Raw genomic sequence first — 4,057 nt, 5'->3', positions numbered from 1 at the left:
GTGCCGGGAAACCTACTAGGAGCACACGGACGCCTCCGTTTCCCACGTACGAGGCAATCCGTCAACGGAGAGGGGCTCCGTTGTGCTTGCTATGGCAGCACCGCTCTTAGGAAGACGATTGGACAAGGGAAAAAGCCTCGCATGGACGAAATGGACCATCGCCTTGGGGTCACCTACCGGCCTAGGGGGGGCCATGGGCCAGACAACTATCCATGCGGCCACCCAAATGGACTGTGTCCGATTTGGATGGCCGCGTTGGAGATGCTCTAAGATCAAATGTAGTAAATGTTTTTATCAGTTTAATATGTGATATGTGGATCATGTGTCCACAATAACATTAAATTTTATGAGTGAATTCCACGTTTTACTATGTAAATGTGCATTTGTGATGCATATCACCCTATTTAGTGAAAATTCTATCGAAATATCTTATCTAGGAGAATTTTGAACATGGTTTTTCCTACTTTAGGATTTTTCTTGTTATGTTAGATAGGACCGGCATAACACATCCATGTGGGGCGAAAAAATATGTAAAAATTGGAGTGTGTCATCGACGATCATGTGTGGACATTTCTAAACCTTGGTCATCACCTAACACCTTTCCCAATGGGCACGCATTAGAAAAACGAGTGTCCAAAGCTTCTAAATGAGCTAATCTAGACGATTTTTCACTCGATGGGTAATTAGTGTCACAATGCATCACTACAAGGTAAAAATTTAAATCCACTCTAAATTTACTTTTTTGTGTGTAGGATCCACCACAATAGCTTGCTTCTGGGATCTAACGTGTCACCCTGGCTTACTGCTTGGCTTGGCGCATCCCAACCAAATCGAATTTAAAACCAAGCTGGCTTATTCAGAACCAAAAAACCAAAGCTGGATGAAGTTGGCTTATTTATGAGAAGATACAGAGGTATGGAGGAAACAAATGGATTATTTTATTAATGTACTGTTCACCTATATATAGGCTCTGAACAGGGGCTTTACACTGTCGGTTATAACACTTGTGTCTTTCTGGAAGGACACAAGGACGATTCATTCGACAACACTATATTCTAACTGCTAGGTAGTTACTCTAATGGAAATGCTAACTGCCTAGTTAGCCTAGATTTAACGCTAACATATTCTTAACACTCCCTTTTGGACAAACGATATCTTTCTTGAAGTTTTCTATAATGTCTTGAGTGCTAGAAAGTTGTTGCGGTCAAAACCCACCGGCGGGCAGCGACGGGCAACACAGTAGAGCCGGGAACAACTTAGGGCTGCGGCTGGCCCTGGTCCCTCCGAGCGACGGCCCGCAAAGCCTCTGGTACACACGTCCGATGTTGGTGCAGGGCGTGCCACCTGACCTATACCTGGTCAGGAAGGTGATGGAGATGCCTCGCTTAGTTTCCTGCATGGCATACACGTAAACATTAAATACGAGCCTCGATCGGCTCTCAGGTTATCCTGTGAATCGGCTCAAGGAGCCGATCCACCCATGATTCGTGCGAGGTGCACGAATATATGGTGGTCCTGCTTGATCAAGATAAAGCTAATGCGATCTACGATGATTTAGGGTTTTCACCGCATAATCGGATCATCCTACTCACGATTGGGCCTCGCGGCCACGCACGGTGATCGTAAGCCGATCCTAGACAAGGCCTAAAAACCAACACGAGGTTGATCCCCGGAACATCCTGTCTAGGACTAGCAAACGACACCCTACGTACCGCTGGATCCTCCAACCCTTTGTAAGGCCTAACTATTGCAGATATTAAACTAATCCTTGAAGAACAAGGAGCAACCGTAACGGATCGGATCTACTAAATAATGATCAAGCGGGGTGCCGCCCCTACACCTAAGATAGGTGTAATGGCGGCTTGATATGCAAGGGTTGCACTACGATAGCATGTAATACGAAGAACAATGCTAACCCTAACATATCTAAGATAACTACGTTGCTCGCCATCAAAAAGGCTTCAGTACGAGCAACGCATGAACAACGAGCATAAGCTTGTGCTGCCTAGATCGCAAGATGCGATCTAGGCAGCATGATGCTTACCGATAGAAACCCTCGAGACGAAGGAGTTGGCGATGCGCCGAGATTGATTTGTGGTTGAACGTTGGTTGTTGTTTATTTCATAAACCCTAGATACATATTTATAGTCCAGGGGACTTTCTAATTTAGGCGCGCACCTAACCGTGCACGAGTAAAACTCTATCTTTTAACCTAAGATGCGATCTACTATATTACAGATACACGGGCAATCTAGCCCAAACTTTGCATAACAGGCCGATTCACGTATTTCTTCCATGTATATTCTTTAAATCCATCTTGATCGCGGCCCACCTCTGACTCGGTCAAATCCTGGTGATAACACATGCCCCCCTGGTTTTGGAATTGATAATTCCAAAATCACTCTGCTTTTTCTTCGTCGGGTCATGTCGTGGCAGAACCGTTGCAGTATCCTTCATCATGATGCCTTGCCTTCTCAACTTCTCCGCGTGACCTGGCAGTTTTTTTTTTAGGCACCACTTCCTCGGAAACTGCTGTGGCATTGAATTTCCACTATATCCCCTTTTATTTAACCGCTCCGAACAGTTTACTTCCGCATCCCCTTCGCATTAGCACTCCCAAAAGCCCTCCTGCGCCACCATGTCTTCTTCCTCCTCTGCCTCATCAGATCTTTCCACCCAGTCCTCTTCCTCTCGCGAGCCGACGCCGGAGCCGAACCCGGCGGAGGTCCACGCAGCCAATACCCGCCGCGCCATCGAGGCCGGGGAGGAGTCTAGCCATGACTTCTCCATCTGGTCGGAGGACGACAAGTCCCTGACCGACGGGGAAAGCGACCTCCGCTTCCTCGCCGATGGGGAAACGGAGGAGGAGAGCGATGACGATCGCTTCTCCTACGACGACTTCACCTCTTCCGAGGAGGAGGAGGAGGAGAAGGAGGAGGAGGAGGAGGATGACACCCCCTCCGACGAGCCGCCGGCCAAGCGCTTCTGCCCCTGGCCGGGGAACCTCAGCGACTTCGACAGCGACGACGACGATGCTGACGAGGAGGACGAGGACAACGAAGGCCCGATCGGCGGCCGCTGGAGCAGCGACGACGAGCCCGCCGGGAGTAGCGCCGACAGCAGCGACGACGGCGACGACGAGGGCAGCGACGGCCCATAGATTAGGACCATTAGCATAGGATCAGTAGTAGTAGATGGGGCAATGTACCCCCTAGTACTTCCTTTTGAGAGCAATCAGCTCTTTATGTAAGAAATCTTGCTTATCAATGAAGAACTTCCCCAAATTTGATCTTGCCGATTTCCTTTAAGCTTAATTTAGCCGATTTTCCTCTCATACTGATTTTGCCGATTCGTCCCCTTAGCCAATGCGTAATGAGCCGATAGCAACACATCGGTCCTTTAAAAGTCATCCTTCAATTCTTCAACTGATGATCTTGAAATCTGGTGGACAATGTAGAGTCTTTCAAGAGAGCCTTTAAATTCCTCCAACCAGGCCTAATGGTCTTCTTCAAGCACTCATCATTTTGTGAAGAAGGTTGCGATGAAGGATCAGCCGACGGTATCCCCAATCGGCTCCTAAACAGAGCACCTACCAGGCCTGCTGCCCCCCGAGCCTTGCTCAAGGCGAAAATATCAGTGAGGATGCACCAAAGCCGATCACCTTTCTTCCCTCGAAAGCCGATGTATCTCTTCTGACAGCACTGCTGAACTAGCACCAAGGGTTGAAAATCCTCGACAAAAAGGTTCAGGCACCAGAATCGGCTCAAGGCAGCTGAGGAAGCTCTCATTGTTTTACTCCTTCGAGGAAGCAGAAGGCCCCACAACTGAACTGGACTTGGTGAAGATCCGTGCTTTGAACACGCCGCCAGTAGATCTTGCGTAGTTATACTAGAGTCGATGGCTGTGCATCGGCTTTGTGTCATAAAAAATTTTAAATTTTTTACTGGCCGATTTTTTCTATCGGCCCCCAATGTTTCACTGCAATATTTCACTGCACACATGTTCACTTGCACATGTTCACATGTTCGTCTGGTTCAGGTGCCCTCCGAGCCGAATC

At 48.2% G+C, this 4,057-nt stretch overlaps 1 pseudogene; it reads left to right on the top strand.

Moving 5' to 3' along the window:
- Nucleotides 1–246: 246 nt before the first annotated feature.
- Nucleotides 247–404, top strand: LOC127297840 (U2 spliceosomal RNA; annotated as a pseudogene).
- Nucleotides 405–4,057: the final 3,653 nt, after the last annotated feature.

Source organism: Lolium perenne, chromosome 4 (assembly GCF_019359855.2).
Source record: "Lolium perenne isolate Kyuss_39 chromosome 4, Kyuss_2.0, whole genome shotgun sequence".
In the NCBI taxonomy this organism is placed as follows: Eukaryota; Viridiplantae; Streptophyta; class Magnoliopsida; order Poales; family Poaceae; genus Lolium; species Lolium perenne.
The sequence above is the reverse complement of the archived record's forward strand: the minus strand, read 5'-3'. Positions and strand labels throughout refer to the sequence as shown.